General features: G+C 42.4%; 1 pseudogene; it reads left to right on the forward strand.

Annotated features, from left to right (window-relative positions):
- The first annotated feature begins 354 nt into the window (after positions 1–354).
- Positions 355–17339, forward strand: LOC120521921 (annotated as a pseudogene).
- The last annotated feature ends 916 nt before the right edge of the window (positions 17340–18255 follow it).

Consider the following 18255-nt stretch of genomic DNA (forward strand, 5'->3'; position numbering starts at 1 on the left):
GATGATTCATGTATTGTGTTTTATTTTCATTTTATTTCATTTGTAAATGTGCACTGAGCTCGAGTCTGTCTAAAGTGGACAGCAGTGTTTAATAAATAAATAAGAAATACTGACATGAATTAATATTTAGCAGGCCCTCTGCGACAGGTCATCTCTTCTGTCACTTTGTGGTCTTCACTCTCTGAGCTCCAGTCTCACTTTAACTGTTCATCCTCAGTGTCTCCTCAGATGTTCTCTCTGTCATCTCTCAGCTTTCTCTTTAAATCTCCTCCTCCTCCTCACTGAGCACAGGCAAACTTTCACTTGCATGTCTTCACAAGTCACTTTCTTGTTTGTCTGAGTGATTCTCTCTGCCTTCCTCTCCTCAGACTGACAATGGCTGAAGCCCAGCTGTTTGTTTCACAGGACGAGTTCACCTGCTCGGTGTGTTTGGACACCCTGACTGACCCCGTGTCACTGCATTGTGGTCACAGTTTCTGTCTGCAGTGCCTCACAAACTACTGGGATCAGAGCCAAGTGTGTAGCTGTCCTCAGTGCAGACACACCTTCATGCTGAGGCCTGAACTGAACAGAAACACTCTGCTGAATGAAGTCGTCAAGAAATTAAAGAAGACAGCACTCATTCCTCCTACTCTTCCATCTAAGAATTATGTCAGCCCAGGAAATGTGGAGTGTGACTTCTGTGCTGGGAAGAAGTTCAGAGCGTTGAAGTCCTGTCTAACCTGCATGGCCTTCTACTGTCAGACTCACCTACAGCCTCACTATGAAGTAGCGGCCCTGAAGCACCACAAGTCTGGTTGATCCTGATAGAAATCTGAAGGAGAAACTCTGTGAGAAACATCAGAAAAGTCTGGAGATGTTTTGTAAAACTGATGATTCCTGTATCTGCATGATGTGTGGAATGACTGAACACAACAGTCATGAAAAGGTTGAGCTGAAGACGGAAAGAGAAGGAAAACAGGTAAGTGGAGTTTAGTGTTTAATGGAAGCTCAATAAAAAAAGGAGTTAAGTGATACGTAAATGTAGTTTGGCAGAGAAATCTGTTCTTCATGTTGAGGAGTCACAGTTTGCATGTATAGGACAGCAGAGAGCTGGTGTCTGTCCTGGTGAGACTGGGTGGAAGACATGAAACAGTCCAGGATGAGATACACAGTGTGATCCATGGACAGTCGAGTGAGCTGAGTGCTCTCATTAAACTGAGCGGAGGTTCTTTGTGTTCTGATCACTTGTGTCTCGAGTACCTCAGGCCTCTCTAAGTTCAGAGATTTTATCCTTCTTGTGAACTGGAATGATAATGGCTACCTTAAAGCAATCCGGACCTTTGCCCAATGTCAGAGAATATTAAATATGTTAGTAAAGACAGGGGCTTACTGGTCTAAGAGTACCAGGTGGGACTCCTCAGGGTCTGCTGCTTTCCTGATATTCCGTTTCCTAAAAAGGTTTTTGTACCTTCAGGGTGGGGCGGAGAGGAATGATTGGGGAAGGGAAGTTGAAGAAGGTGAATCAGACTTCAGTGAAGGGGGTCTGAAGGGGGGTGACACTGAAATGGTTGTGAGAGGGAGAGGGGGTACTGTTGATATAGAAGGCAGAAGGTCAGAGATCAAGCAGGGCCTCATGTCCTTGTCAACCCAGCAATAAAACTCATTCAGCTGATTAGCTACAATGGAGGATGATGGAGCCTATGAGCTCTTCTGCCTGGGATTTGTAAGTTTTGTTCAGAGAACTCCACACTGCCTGCCTTTTACTGCTAAAGCCTTTCTCCAGCTGATCTTTATAAGTGGCTTTTGTAGCTCTCAGAACTTTATTAAACTGCCGCTTTGCAGATTTATATTCCTTCCTCTTTCCAGACCTGTGTGTCTGGGCCTTAGCAGCTCTGAAAACCCTCAGCTCCTTGGTGAACCACAGCTTGTCGTTGTTGTATCTCCAATGGTCTTCTTAGGAGACACACATCTTCACAGCAGGAGATGTAAGATGTTACAATATCAGCATAGTCATCTCACCTGCTCCACCAGCCATCCATGGCTTTCCAATCCGTGGAGCCTAAACAGTCCATCAGCCTTCAAACAGTCTCAGGAGTCCATCTGTGGCTAACAGTCCTGGTGGGCTTTGATGGTTTCACTTTCTGTTTACAGCTGGTGTGATGCCGGGTGTGTACCCCGACACAGATAGGCAGGACACGGGTTCAGCATACAACACACACTTTTATTTACACTTTTCTCTGCTCTCCACAGTACAACACAGTACAGCAAAGCACCACCACAGAACCTTTGCCACCCCTTCAGTTCTCCATACAGGCAGTTCTCCTCTTCTTCCCGACTCTGGCTGTTGGATGGTGGCCACTGGCCCTTTTATATGCCACCAGGAAGGACTCCAGGTGCCCAACGAGCTTCTTCTGGCAGCACTTCCAGGTGTAGCAGAAGTGCTGCCAAATAGGGACCCTCAAATGTCCATGTGCCCCACCTGGGCTGAACTTCTATGCTCATGGCACAAGGCCCCACTGAACACCAAGGGGCTGCCTTCTATCGGTCCAGGGAAGAAACTGTCCTGGAAGTACTCTCTCACCCGGGTCTTTCATAAGGGTAAGGCCCGACAGCCTGCCACACTGGGAACAAATCATGGAATGCTCAGAGTGGGCAATAGGTGCACGGAAGAAATGGTAAAATGCCCCTTAATGTTGGTCTAAAGTGGTCCAATGTTCTGCCCTCACATGTGGGCCAGTTGATCAGTTGGTGGTATCTGGGCAGATCGTCTTTCATGTTGCTGAGGTTAAAATCCCCCATAATGAAAATGAAAGAACTGGGGAATTGATTTTCTAAATTATGAATGTTATCAGCTAGCAACTGTTCTGCCAATTGAGCAATCGCTTCAAGAGGAATGTAAATACCAACCAGTATGACAGAATGAAATTCAAAGGGTAGACAGAATGGCTTGCAATGAATGACAAAAGCTTCAATATCAGCAGAGGAAAAAGAAAGAATTTCAGACACATCCCTGCATCAGCCGTTGTTTATAAACAGGCACACGGCGCCACCTTGAGATCTGTCACAAAATCCACTGCTATGGTCCACTCTGAAAAACTGATATCCTGATAGCCATTTGAACACCGCTGTCGACCATCTGAAAGGCAGATTGTCGAGAGTGAAACACATAAACCTCCGCATCTCCAGCACTCCTGAGCACCAGCCTGCGTACCGCAGTATCACCTGGTGATGTGGGATTGACGGACGGCATTTCTGTAGGCATACAAGGACAAGTTCTGTCATAAATCTCCTCATCGCAAACAAACAAAGGAGAAAAATTCAGATGGAACTAAAGCCTGTATATTCAAAAGCTCTTCACAAGTAAAAGTAATTCTTGGAACCAACAAACAACACAAACCAACCACTCAATATACACAGAGAATGAGCGCACCGGAAAAAACGAGGCAGCCCGGTCAGCGCCCGATATGTCAGGAGTTTGATTCTGTTGTCAGGTGTTCCTCCTGTGCTGCTTTAGTGGCCGTACAAATTACGAGGTGAGCCCCCCATCAAAGTTCATTTCTCACCATTCATTACGTTATTCTCTGGTGTTTGGTTTTCTGTCTCTTTATTTTTATTTTATTGTTCCAGTCTCCACGTCACACTTTGTTATTTTGGTTGTGATGTTTGCCTCTTATGAACAGGTTTTAGTTCTCATCACCTCTTATTTTATTCTTTATTCAATTTCATTTACTTAGTAAATTAAGGACTCATTGCCCAAGAAAAGTTTCTGTGCCCTTGAAGTGCGTTGGCATTTTTAAAGCATTTGATGTTTGAAGTCAGTTGTCTTAATAAAATGATAATGCCGTAAAGTGAGTGAACCCCAATCTGACTCACCCGATACGTTCAGGTCACCATCTGTCACATCTTCATCAGTGTCCTTCAGTCCAGAGTGCGACTGCGTTTCTTATTACTTTAAGACTTGTTCTTGCCTTTTGCAGTCTTATTTCAGCTTCTTGTCTGACTGAATAAACACCCAGACACTTACTGCTTTACATAATTTAAGATTTGTGATGTCTCTTAGTTGATTGGCTCATTAATCACTGCATTGATGTTATTTTGCAATTTCATAGATATACAGTATATATATATGTACAATTCAGATTTTTATGTTATTTTTGTTCATATTATATTTATGTATTTTTATATGATTTCTTCTTTATATTAACTTAATTAATCACTGTATTGATTTGCTGAGGTGATATATTGTTATTATTATTATATTTATATACTTCTCTTTAAAGTATGTATATATACTGACACGGCAGGGAGACACAGGGATTTCTATTTTCTCTATAGCCCGGAAGTACTCCTAGTCACGGGACAGAAGAACTGAAGTACTTCCAAGCTGAAGAAAAATAAGAGTTTTCATTTGACCCGGAAGTGCTATGGAATCACATGGACTGAATGACAGAAGCACTTCCGGGTCACGGACTATATAAAGAACTGTGGGAAACAAAGCGAGTTGAGCCAGAGTTGGAAGGAAGTGTGACGGAGCTGCTGGGTGGATAGGAGGATTTTTATTATTGTTGATTATTATTAGATTTATTACTGAGTATTGTGTATTGTGAAGGTGGAGATGCTTTGTGCACCTTATAAAAGAAATTAAAAATTATTTCTGGGACTTTTACCTGGTGTCTGGACGTGATGTCTGCGGGTCTGGAGGTGCAACAGCGCACTCTAGTGTCATATATATAGTGTATATATGTATCAGCATATATATATATATATTTTATTTTGTTGACTTTTATACTAATATTCACCACAGCTTCACTGTTAACCTTATTATCTTATTATCTCTTCATGAGTGTGTAAACTCATTATGATATGTCCATGACTGACCTCCCAAAACATCAGTGCCTGTGTTCCAATATAAACCATGGCGGGGATGCAACTGCCATGTGATCTAAAATCACCTTGAGTTCCCTTAGCCCTGTGCCCTCCATCTTAAACCAAATATGATCCTCATGTTAAACTCTCTGATCCCTCCAGTCTTCCCAGAAGTGTCTTGAGTCACAGGCAGCACTTCTGATAAGACCATCTTGTCTCCTCTGCTCCTAATCTTAGCTCCTCTGTCTTTACTCTTTTCTTACACAATTGCCAGGCTGCTCTTACTTTTGTTACTTACTGTGACATTGACAATAACAACTGGATCTGCCCCTCTGTAAAATACCCAATGCCACTTGACAAACAACCCATAAAGCAGCCCACCATGAACCTGTTTTCTCATTTTCATTACTGAAACCTGAGTTTGTTTACTTTCTTTTGCCTTCTTATTTATAGAATTAAATCATAAATGTTGTCCAGTTTCTCTAAGGAGAGATCAGTTCTGCACTCACCAGCATCAGTTATAATCTTACTTGTCTTTCAGCTGCTCCCATTGCGGTCGCCACAGTGGAACATCCGTCTCCATCTCTCCCTGTCTTTCACATCATTTTCTGCCGTAATGACTAACTTAATGTCTTCCTCACCAAATCCATAAACCTCCAGTTTGGCCTTCCTCATTTCCTCTTGCCTGGCAGTTCCATCCCCAATATTCTTTTCCTGATGTACTCCTCATCTCTCCTCTGCTCAAACCATCTCAATTGCACCTCTCTCACTTGGTCATCAATCTGTCATATTTGTGTTGTCCCCCTGATATACTCGTTCCTAATCCCGGATACCCTCATTACTCCAAGTGACAATTGTAGCATCCTCAACTCTGCTACTTCCAGCTCTGCCTACTGTCTTTTAGTCAGAGCCACCATCTCCAAACCATACAGCATAGCTGGTCTCACCACCATCTTGTAGACCTTCCCTTTCACTCTTACAGATACTCTTCTATCACAAATCACTCCTGACACTCTTCTTCACCCAGACCGCACTGCCTGCACTCTCTTTTCACATTTCTGCCACTCTCTCCATTGGTTTGGACTACTCCTTGCTGTCACACACTTCAGTTATAATGTGTATTTAAATAATACCTTCAGTTACTCATCCGTTTTGTTGTCAGATTTATCTGACCTCATTAAACTCCTCTTCAGATTTATCTCACTTGTCTCCAGAAAATGGCCAAACACTTGATAAAGTTGTCACAAGTCTGAACTCCACAATGGCCTTGTAGATCCAACACTTGCAGCCGTTATGTGTCCAAGTTCTCCTGGGCCTGCTAGCATTTCTTCATCCTCCACAATCCAGTGTTTTTATGAGTGAACGTCTGATATCCTGGTCATAATTTAGATGTCATCTAAACATCAAGGACTGACTCGTACACCAGTGAGCCTTCAGACTGTCTTCTTTATTTGATGTACTCTTCAAGCCCAAAGTTCATCTTGAATTGAACAGTTAAACTAAATCTTTCTTTCAAATCTTTTGTATTATTATACTTATTTTATCAAATATTTGTGTGTCACCTACTGTGACATTATGAAGACAAGAGTGACAGAAACAGTAAGTTATGACATGGAATGTAAAACAAATGTTTTGTACAAATGTATGCACTAAGAATGACACCAAAAGTGGAAGTGAATTCTGATGAGACCCCCATGTGTCCTTTTGTGTTTCAAACAGAAACAGCTGGGGGCAACACTGAGTGAAGTTAGGAGGAGACTTGAGAAGAAAGAGAAGAAAATGAAGGAGACGAGGAGGACAGCAGAACAGATGAAGGTGAGTGAAACTAAGATAACACTTCATATGAAAGTAAGGAAAAAAGTAAAAAGGTGTCACAGTTACTGATAATGACATGTGAAGACAGGGAGATGGAGAAGGAGATTGTGTCCTTCATGGTATTTCACTGCTGACAGCATTTAATGTTTTAGTCATTAGGAATCAGGACACAGACATCTTAACATCCTCAGGTTTCTCATTCCACCACTTAAAAATTACTTATCTCCCTAACAATAACTCATAAAGAAGACTGGTGCTGATGTTCTGATATTCAGATGTGCATTAAGCCTTTTAATCTATTTAACCCCATATGTACCGGTGTGTGGGGAGCACAGGTGGAAATCCTGAGGTGACCTCTTTGTCAGTTCTGCTTCTTAGCTTTGTCACCCAACTCTTTGCCCTGTAGAACTGGTAGTCTGATCTCCATAATTCACTTGTACAATGACTACTAGACAACTTTGATGATGACATTTAGATCCTTCACTGCTCTGGCCAGGAGCCTCTCCAGCTATCCACAAAGGTTTTCTATCTGTGTATCCAGAAGGTAACACAGCACGTGAGACTCTCTGTATCTGGAGCAAAACTTCATCTCAATTTCCATAATACTGAATCCCAAACTATGACTACTTTTAGGGTTCCTCATCCCTGCCTACTGTCTCAGAGATATCTGTCACTGTGCAGCTCTGCAAGGCCCTGAAAACAGCTGAACACATCCAGCTTTGGGGTTGGTGATCATGGACAGTGTGTACCTCACACCCTACAGTTACACCTGACTGTGACCAACCTGCACACTAATTTACAACCCAATGACACTTGGGTGAGACATACAAATATAAGTCACAGTGGCAGTTATTAGTAATAATGAAAAGCTAAATTAAGGAAATAGAAATGCAACAACCTGAAATATAAAGACACAACTCTGAGGATTACAATTGAATACAGATGGGTGAAGATAAATAAGCAAAGAGACAATTAATGTAACTAGATTACAACAGATCAGCTTTTCTCCACAACACCAATTCTTCTTCTTCTTTTCCTTACTTCTCAACTCTCAATCCCAGGATGACCAGAAGAGGCTCTTTTAAAGATGCACTTCTGTAACACTACCAGGGTCCTCACAGGACAATAGAGCTATCCTGACAATAACTCTCATAGATCATACAGAACCCCTTATAAAGATTGCACATTCCATACAGTCTTTCAGGTGCCTTTAGAATATCCTGCAACCCAAAGTACCAAGGGTCTGCTACTGCCCGTATGCTAATTCAGATTATCAATCACTACATCAGAATAATTTAATTTGGTGACTCAATTTTATTTTTTCTCCTATCCAATTAGCTCTCTGTAGAAAGAGTGATGGAGGAACATGATAAGAGCTTCAGAGATCTGATACAGTGCATTGAGGAAACCCACAGGATACTGACTGAGAAGATCAGAGAACAAGAAAAGAGAGAAGTGGAGAAGGCTGAAGGAGTCATGGAGCAACTGGAGAAGGAGATTGAGGAGCTGAAGAGGAGAGAAGCTGAGCTGAAGGAGCTTTCAGAGACCAAGGACCATCTCTACTTCATACAGGTGAGAGCGACACTTCACAGGGAGTCTAATCAGACTTGGGTGTGTGGGACCTGAGAAACATTAAAGTCAAATTCAAAGGATCTGAGGAGTTTATACAAATGACAAGAATGACATATCCAGCAGCAGTTGACTTCTCTTGTAAACTCGGTACATGGAACATTTTATGACCCCCTTCTTCTTCTTTTCTTACTATTTTAAACTCCTAACTATGGTTGAAATATCTGATATTATTAGAAATTCCAAGCCCTCTACCTGTCAGCTGGCTTCAGTTCCTAGTGATTTCTCTTTCCTCTCTAATAACTAACATCATACATTCTTCTCTTATTTCTGGTCTTGTCCCTTTATCTCTTAAATATCTGTGATAATTCCAGTTCTCAAGAAATCTGGTGTGAATCCTGCAATCTAAATAATTATCATACAATCTCAAAATTACCTTTCCTTTAAAAATATCTGAAAACTATTGCCGTACAGGTTCACTCTCACACTTCTGACAATCATTTGTGGCTTTCGTCCATTTCACAGTACAGAAACAGCCCTGGTTAAATTCACCAATGACCTGCTGATGGCAGCTGACTCGGGACTGTGGCCACACTTGTGCTCCTTGATCTGAGCCCTGCCTTCGATACAATATCTCATGGTATTCTCCTTGAGAGATTAAAATCGATTGGAATTATTGGCACTCCACATGCCCGGTTCAAATCTTATCTCTCAGATCTTACACAGTTAGAACAACTAAACAATTTCAGATCCCAAGTTTGCCCAGTTGTTAGTGGTGTTCCCAGGGCTCTGTCTTGGGCCCCTTTATTTATTATTTATCTTCTGCCCCTTGGTTGTACCTTAAGGAAATCTGATATTCACTTTCACTGTTATGCTGACGACCCCCAGCTCTATCTGTCCACATAGCATGATTCCACTCTTCTACCTTCTTACCTCTCTGACTGTCTTCAGGAAGTTAAATCATACCTGTCTACTATCCATCCATCTATCCATTATCCAACCCGCTATATCCTAACTACAGGGTAACGGGGTCTGCTGGAACCAATCCCAGCCAACACAGTTTGCAAGGCAGGAAACCAACCCGGACAGGCGCCAGCACACCGCAGGGCACACACACCAAGCACACACAAGGAACAATTTAGAATCGCCAATGCACCTAACCTACATGTCTTTGGACTGTGGGAGGAAGCCAGAGTGCCTGAAGGAAACCCATGCAGACACGGGGATTACATGAAAACTCCTCGTAGTCTCCTAACTGTGAGGCAGCAGCACTACCCACTGTGCCACTCCTAGCTGTCTACTAATTTATTTAAATTAAATAGTGATAAAACAGAAGTTCTTCTGGTAGGAACTAAATCTGTTTGGACAAATGTGATAATATTTTGTTGACTATTGATAATTCTCTAATCTCTTCTTTCTCCCAGGTTAAGAGCTTCGTTGTCATTCTTGATAGCACCTTAAACTTTGAGGTGCATATTAATATTATAACTTGGTCGCCATATTTCCATCTATGTAATATCAGTTGTTTATGCTCATCTCTCTCAGCTACCAGCACTGCTATTCTTGTTCATGCTCTGGTCATATCTCATATTGATTATCGTAAGTCTGTCCTCTCTGGTCTCCCTCACAAACTTCTTTACAACTTCTGCTAGTTCAGAATGCTGCAGCTCATATTATTACCAAAACACCTTCCATTGAACACACCACTCTAGTTCTTCAGCAGCTTCACTGGCTTCCTATTAAATATCACATTGATTTTAAGATTCTGCTAATTACTTACAAGACCCTCCATAATCCGGCACCTCCTTAGCATTCTGATCTTGCTCACATCTCCATTCCTTCCCATATCCTTAGATCTACTTTCTCTATTTATCTTATTATACCTCCTGCTCACCTGACTACCATGAGGTTTAGAGATTTCAGCCAAATGGCCCCTCACTTCTGGAACTCTTTGTACAAGATATTTGTGATATTGACTCTCTTCCTATCTTTAAATCTCACCTTTAAACACATCTTTTAAGCTGGCTGTTGTTATTAATGTATTCTGTAAGGTGTCCTTGTGTGCCTTGAAAGGTGCCTATAAATAAATAAATTAGTTTTATTATTATTATTATTATTATTATTATTATTATTATTATTATTATTATTATTATTACCTGAGAGGCAGGTAAATCAACATTTGTTTGTTTGAGGAAACAAATTTATATGAAATGTGTTCTTAATAAGTTTAATTTTAAATGACACCATCTGACAAAAGACATCATCACCTCCTTCATATCTTTAAACACTCCTGTCATGTCACCTCCTCATGTCTCTGCCCTTAACTGATGACATTCAAACCCTTCAGCATTTCCTTACAGCTCAAACCCAACAGTCCAGTCTGCTCCTCTTCTTCTTCTCGACTTTCTTTTGTGCTGTTTTGTCATTTCTCTAACACATAATATTCCTGATGTCGTCCCCAAGTGTGTCTACCTATCTATCTAATTACCTTCACCTCTTATGGACTCCTGAATGAAAATCTTTTGAAAGTCAAGGCACCTGACATCTTATGATCCACTATGATGAAACATTCTCCTATAAATAACCAATAAATCCATGAAAAGTAATCTATCTAAACCCAAACTCTCTGTCCATCACACTGATGTTTAGTTAAGAGGAGGTCCTCATTAATGTTACTTTTTTTCTCCTCGTCCCTCTTCTCTCCTGATGCAGACTTTGTCATCTCGCTGTGTACTTCATGCTGATGGAGACTCACTCAGCTTCACTGTCACTGCTGACTTCTCTTCTGAGGACCTGCTAAAGGAGCTGTCAGGTCTGAAAAAGCGTCTGGAGAAGATCAGCCAATGGGACATCCTAAGCCTTTGACTCCATCAGGTACAGCATCTGGTCATGTTGTGTTCATTGTTCTAGAGTGACAATAACAAGGGCAGTGAGATGCATGAAGAAGGCCTGTTCATTAAGATTTATCCATTTTCTCTATTAGTAATTTTCACAAGCTGAGTGATATCAAACTCTCACAGTAAGCAGCTGCTTTTATTCAGAGTTTTTAATATTGTGAAGGACGGCCGGTGTCTTTACTCAGCCAAGACACTAGATAGCAGTGAGACCAGGCTCAGATTCCCACATGAGTGCCTGCAGGTCATGCTGGGTATTGCAATCCCAGAGGACAGCACTGTTGGGTCCCTTGGGGCCGCCAGAGGAGTTGCTGGTTTGGGGAATCCCTACGTCATGGGGTTTCCGACCCACATGAAAGTGCTGACAGATCACTTCCAGGGCAGCTAAAATAAAGGGACTGCCTGCCTCGCATCAGGTGGCCAGTCAGGAGAAAGGAGGAAAAATCCTTTGTGATGAATGAAGGAGGCAGTGACAGACACAGAGAGAGAGTATTGATCTTAGTGTACTTGTGGCTGTGGTGGTGGGAAACCCTTATAAAAGAAGAGTTTTCTCACAATAAACGACTCTTTGCCTTTTATCCTGTGCCTGTGCCCGTTTGTGTTGGGTGTTATGGGAGCTGGAGTGCCCCTACTGTTCATAATATATCTCTTCATGGCAGAGTGAAACAGCCGCTCATTAAAACAGGCTACTGGTACAATAGTAAGTCCATCTGTTCTGATCATGTCTCACATTTATGGAGCTCTGTTCACCCAACATGCTCACTCATACTTCCCTTTACTTTGTGGTCCTTTTGCTCATTAGACATGTTAGGCCTTACAACCATCAATTTTTGTGCATTTGTTTCCTCTGTTCATCGGACATTGCTGCAATCGGTTGGACACTCGATGACTAAGGACATGATAACGGTTTGAGTCATCTAATTCTGGGGTTAATGCCCTGGACAGTGTGCACCCTTTACCTTACGCCTTGTGACCGTGACTCACCTATTCCTACCTGTCTGGTCTGGAATCTCCTCACACGCCACCTTAGGGGTGCATACTATCTCTCTAAAGGACACCTGCTCCAGGTTCGCCAATTCTCTACTACAACGAAGGCCAGTTCAATGACCCTGAGCTCGAGGTGTTGGATCAGTTGGCATCTTCTGCAGATGTAGCCCTCATAGACAACTGGCACCTCCAAAACATCATCTAAAAAGTCCAGCATCCAACAGGACTTGCTTTGCACTGGCCTCATTATTAAAATTTGATTTGGGATTAGTAAAACTGTGTTAACTTTTTTTCTTTTCTTAAAATTAAATGATTTAACTTAAATGGTAACACAAAGAACTGCTAGAGCTCTTTACTCCTTCTGTCCCCTTAAGCTCCTCTACTGCCCTCCCTCTCAGCTGCCTGCTGTTTGTCCTTCTAGGAGATTAACTTTACTTTTCTCTGTCTCTTCTCCTAACTTTCCACTCCTGTTATTCCTTTCCTGAAAGCTCTCCATTCACACTGTTTGTATTCCACCTGTGACATTAGAGGGTGCTGTTGCACCTCAAAACCAGCAGACAAATGTCCAAGACACCAAGTAAAAGCACTAGAAATATTTTAATGAATTTTCTTTTCAATATTGTGCCACAGTGCACCACAATAACCCCAATAAACAATAAATCAATAATTAATAAATCCAATAAATCAATCCTCCTCTCCCAGGAGCTCCGTCACACACTCTCCCAACTGCGGCTCGCTAGCTGGGTCTCTCATAGTCCTTATATAGTCCTTGACCCAGAAGTGCTCTTGTCCTTCTGTCCATGTGATTCCTTAGCACATCCGGGTCAGGTGGAGACTTGTATTTTTCTTCAGCTGAAAGTACTTCTGTTCTTCTGTCCCCATGACTTGGGAGTACTTCCAGGCAATAGGAAAATAAAATCCCAGGTCTCCCTGCAGTGTCACACGGCGGTACTCATGGCACCCAGCAGAGCTGTGAAGCCAAACTCCATCTGCCATGGTGCCCTGGGAATCCGGGGCACCTCCATGCTGCAAGGAAGATGCTATCTAGCGTCTTGGATGTATTGGCCGGATAAGCTGCCGGGCGTCCATCACACCCCATATTAATTAACTTTTATGCTGTCGCCTACTTAACTGTTCTACCTCAGGACCGCTAAGAACTGTTCAATCTAAAATAAAGAGAGAAATAAAACTTTACTACCTTACCTGCTCCTACAGCCCCTTGTGCCTGATCGGGGTCTTAATGCTGGCTGCTGAACTGCACACTGCTGAGCCTTCACCTTTAATGCTTTGAAGTCAGCCGTGGCCTTTTTCTTTTCTTATAAACTAAGCAATCGTTGTTACAATTACACGGTTATTAACTTACAGACGCCAATATCAGTTACTGCTGCTTTCTACCCTGCCTCCTCAATGCTAGTTCAGACACAGATAACAAGAACAAGCACACGTAAAAGTACAAGTAACTTTTCCAAGCGCACCTCCAACCACTCAGATACTTTTGCACTTGTGCAGGCGAAAACAAAGGAAAAACCCTTCTAAAGGGAAAAAGCTTTAAAAATTCCTGTACGGTTTTTAGCGGCAACCAAAACCCAAGTTTTAGGAACAAAATGTCTTTTTACTTAACTCTGTGTCTGTAAACTTGTGACTCTCTGGAATTGTGATACGGTCAATAAAAATTGAAATACTTAGAGGTCTGTGGACATTGGGGAAAAAATGACTTCTGCCCTGCACTGAGTAGACGTCTTAAACAACAGGCTAAATTTATCATTTGTTAGTACAAAGTATACTGTGTCTCTTCGGAGAATCCTTGGGCACAGCTGGTCTGAATTTAAATGAGGCACATGACCTGCACTGTGAGAGAGCGTCAGTTACGGCATTACGGCCACGCGCCGTGATCACTTAAGGGTGACCTTCATTGTTTAGGACCCGAATGGCTGGCCAAGGGGACATCCATGTAACATCTGGCTGCGGCAGATAGAGGGTCATTTCCAGAGGCTGGGACTGCATGTCTGCCTGGGGTTGCCAGGTACGATCTCAAGCTGATTCATCATGTGGTTGGTGTGGCAACATGCTGTACCAGTGTAAGCCCCCAACCTGACCTGACGTGACCTGACCTGACCAGACTTAGTACAAATTCTGCTGAGGGTTATAAAGTGCTGTACAGATTTGTTTAAACACACAAGCTAAAGCAGTTCTGCACTGATGAACATAAATGGAATGTCTGTCCATGAACAGAACTGCTGAGCTGTGGCCAACTGACAACACAGGAGAGGAAAACAGAAAGTGAGGTGACGAGGGTTAACAGGTCAGACATGTGTGCGCCCAACTGCACCGACACTGTTTACTACCTGGAAGAAAGTCTGAGATCAAATGGTGGACTGGACTGGGCAGGCTGAACTCAGTCAGTTTCTTATCATGAAGCTCTGAGGTGTTGATATCTAAATCAGAGGTCAAGTCCACAGAGAAGAACCTCACATGTGTCTGTGGCCCATCAAAATGTCGGTAAATAAAACTCACTGCATCATCCACACACCGGTGGGCTTAGTACACAAACTTGATCCGCATGTCTTGTTGTTTTATTCAACTGCACTGCGTTTGCAATCTAAGTGTGTCTAAGAATTTAACATTATAAAACTCCATCTTAACATTCTCCATTCTTCTCTTTCTTTGTATTTTCAGGTCGTGAAGCTCCAATCTTCACCCTATGCCATCCTGAACCTCAGAGCAGAGAGGAGTTTTTACAATGTGAGTCTGTCAATTCATGGAGTTTATCATCATTTCACTTTTAATATCTCAGGCCAGGCTTATGATATGAAAGCATTATGTGAGTGTGGTGGGACTGATGAGCTGAAAGTGAAGGGGGTCCTGTGACTGGTGCATCATGGGATATTGAGATTCAGGACTGAGAGGCACCAAAGCAGTCTGTTGGACTTGAGTCTCTTAAGTGTCAAGTGGACTCATGGGAAATGAAAAAGAAATCCTGCCGACTATGCCAGGTCCTCCTGTCACTTGACTCCTACATCCATTGTTCTTTTTCCTTTCTCTCATTTTTTCATTTCACTTTCTGCTGTTTTCCTTTTCTCTTTTCTCCTTTCTATTTCTTTTATTTCAGTCATTCCTTTATAATATTGATAAGAATCATTTATTTACACAGCACAAGGCACACAATGAAAGCAGCTCAGTGTGCTTCACATAAAAACAATGTCCACTACCATTAATATCTAATATACAGTCTAAGTGTGTAAAGAGTAAGACAAAAGGACTGTTTTATAAAAGAATCCCAGCTTTACTGTGAATTAAATTAAAGCTGACTAAAGTACTTGGCCATTCTGTTCTCCATAGAGCAGACACTTTGATTTTGATTCAGAACTTGACATATTGTAAGAATAAAACTAAATGAAAATAACAGAAGGAAATATTGGGAGACTTTAGAGCAGTGTTTCTCAAACGTTGGTCCTGGGGACCCCCTGTGGCTGTAGGTTTTTGTTCCAACCAGATTCCTAATCAGTGACAACACCTGATAGCACTGATCTCATTTAATTAGCTGGTATTTTTTTTTCTTTTATTCGACATTCAGAAAAGCATAGCAGCATGATTTTTACATTTATAAGACATTTATAAATATTTCTGCTTTTGCTCTAGATTTAAATGCTTAACTCTCTTTTGTTGATTTCATTTTACTTTGCCCTTTCTCTGTGCAGTTTTCCTCCCTTCATTGTATCTTAATAATGACAATTTAAAGCAAGCAGATCAGCCACCCAGGCAAACAACATACTGAATAATCAAAGGCAGCAACCAACTACTTTAGCGTCAGACCCACTAATTAAACAAAAATTAAAAATTAAACAATTAGAACACCTTGAAAAGAAGAATGAATGTTAAAAACAAAAAAAAAATACATTATTCTTATAATATCTCATTATTTTAATATTTTTTTAGCAAACTTAGTTTTCTAATTAATATATTGTTCTCTAAACACAGAACTTGAGAAATATCAGTTCACTTAATTAGCCCAGGAGTTCAATTAAAACAGGGGGTCCCCAGGACCGACGTTGAGAACCCCTGTCTTAGATGTTTAAAGACATCATTGGAGGAGAATCGACCCTCTAATGAGAATCTCAGGTGTCTTCAGTCACTCAGTAAAGTCCTCACTTAGCTGTGATATGTCATTGTGTGCCTCACACTGAACAAGGACAAGAGAAGAAAAGGAAAGGACGAAGGTCACAGCTGAGCAGGTGAATGTGAAGACTACAAGACCACCTCTAAAGAGCTTCATGTTCCTGTGGCCACTGCAGTTAACATCAAGAAGTTTGAGGTCCATAAGACTGCAGTGAAACTCACTGCATGTCACTACAAATAAAAAATTGACCCCTTATTGAACAGGAGGACAGTTTAAGAGTTGAAGAACAAACCAAGGCAGACATCAAGACAGACTTAGGGTGACCACCACCATCAAAGTACAACACCGTCAAGTAGCACCGTCAATCACTTACTGAATAAAAGGGGGCTTCATGGTAGAAGACCCCACTTCTGAAAGACAGCATTTGAGTCTCATCAGCGCAGCTCCTGATTGGTTCTTGTTAATTGTCTGTGTTGTGCTCCGCCCCAGTACGTTACCCACTCCCAGATTTCCTCACTGTGTTTCTTTTGTCTCATTTCAGATTTCTGTCCCTCACACTGGACATTAACACGGCACACAGAGTCCTCTGCCTGTCTGAAGGGAACAAGAAGGTGACAAGTGGGGGACAAAAGTGAATATCCTGATCATCCTGACAGATTTGACTACTGGGCCCAAGTTCTGTGCAGAGAGGCTCTGACTGGGACTCGCTGTTACTGGGAGGTGGAGTGCAGTAGAGACATCATGAGGATTGGAGTTGCATATAAAGGACTGAGCAGGAAAGGACTGGGCTGGGAGTGCGGCCTTGGAAACAATGACAAGTCCTGGAGTTTGCAGTGGTCTCATTCCCAGTACTTTGTGTATCACAATAACAAGAGGACTGTAATCAGCGCCCCTCCAGCCCCAGAATAGGTGTGTATCTGGACTGGCCTGCTGGCTCTCTGTCATTTTATAGCGCCTCACACACAATGACCCTCCTGCACAGGTTCAACACCTCCTTCACTGAGCCCCTCTATCCAGGCTTTGGGTTTTGTTTTGGTCTCAATTCCAGTGTAACAATCAGTCATCTGACACCATGTGACCACTGACCAGAACCCTCCACCGGTCACTTGATGACCCTCAAGCGTAGGGGTCTCTATGTTTGTAGTTTGGGGTCAAAATTAAATTTACAGGATTTAGCACCTCTGTGATTGAATTTGTGGATGAGAATGCGTGGCAAGTGCGGCTGTCAGGGTCTCTATTATTACTGGGCTTGAGTAGCCAACCATGCTCATGACCCGCTGCAGTTCGCATACCATAAGAAGGTGGGAGCGGAGGATGCCATCATCTATATCCTACACCGATCCCTCTCCCACTTGGACAGAGGCAGTGGTGCTGTAAGAATTATGTTTCTGGACTTCTCTAGTACCTTCAACACCATCCCACCTCTGCTCCTTAAGGACAAGCTGACAGAGATGGGAGTAGATTCCTACCTGGTGGCATGGATCGTGGACTATCTTGCAGACAGACCTCAGTATGTGCGCCTCGGGAACTGCAGGTCTGACATTGTGCTCTGCAGCACCAGAGCCGCAGGGGACTGGACTTTTTCCGGTCCTGTTCAGCCAACATACATCAGACTTCCAATACAACTTGGAGTCCTGCCACGTGCAAAGTTCGCTGATGACACAGCTATTGTGGGCTGCATCAGGAGTGGGCAGGAAGAGGAGTATAGGAAGCTAATCAAGGACTTTGTTAAATGGTGAGAATCAAACCACCTACAACTGAACACCAGCAAAACCAAGGAGCTAGTGGTGGTTTTTAGGAGGCCCAGGCCAATCATGGACCCGTGATCATCAGAGGTGACTGTGCAGAGGGTGCACACCTATAAATACCTTGGAGTGCAGCTGGATGATAAATTGGACTGAACTGCCAATACTGATGATCTGTGTAAGAGAGGACAGAGCCGACTATACTCCTTAGAAGGCTGGCATCCTTCAACATCTGCAATAAGATGCTGCAGATGTTCTATCAGACGGTTGTGGCGAGTGC

This window comes from Polypterus senegalus, unplaced genomic scaffold (genome assembly GCF_016835505.1).
Source record: "Polypterus senegalus isolate Bchr_013 unplaced genomic scaffold, ASM1683550v1 scaffold_2789, whole genome shotgun sequence".
Taxonomy (NCBI): Eukaryota; Metazoa; Chordata; class Cladistia; order Polypteriformes; family Polypteridae; genus Polypterus; species Polypterus senegalus.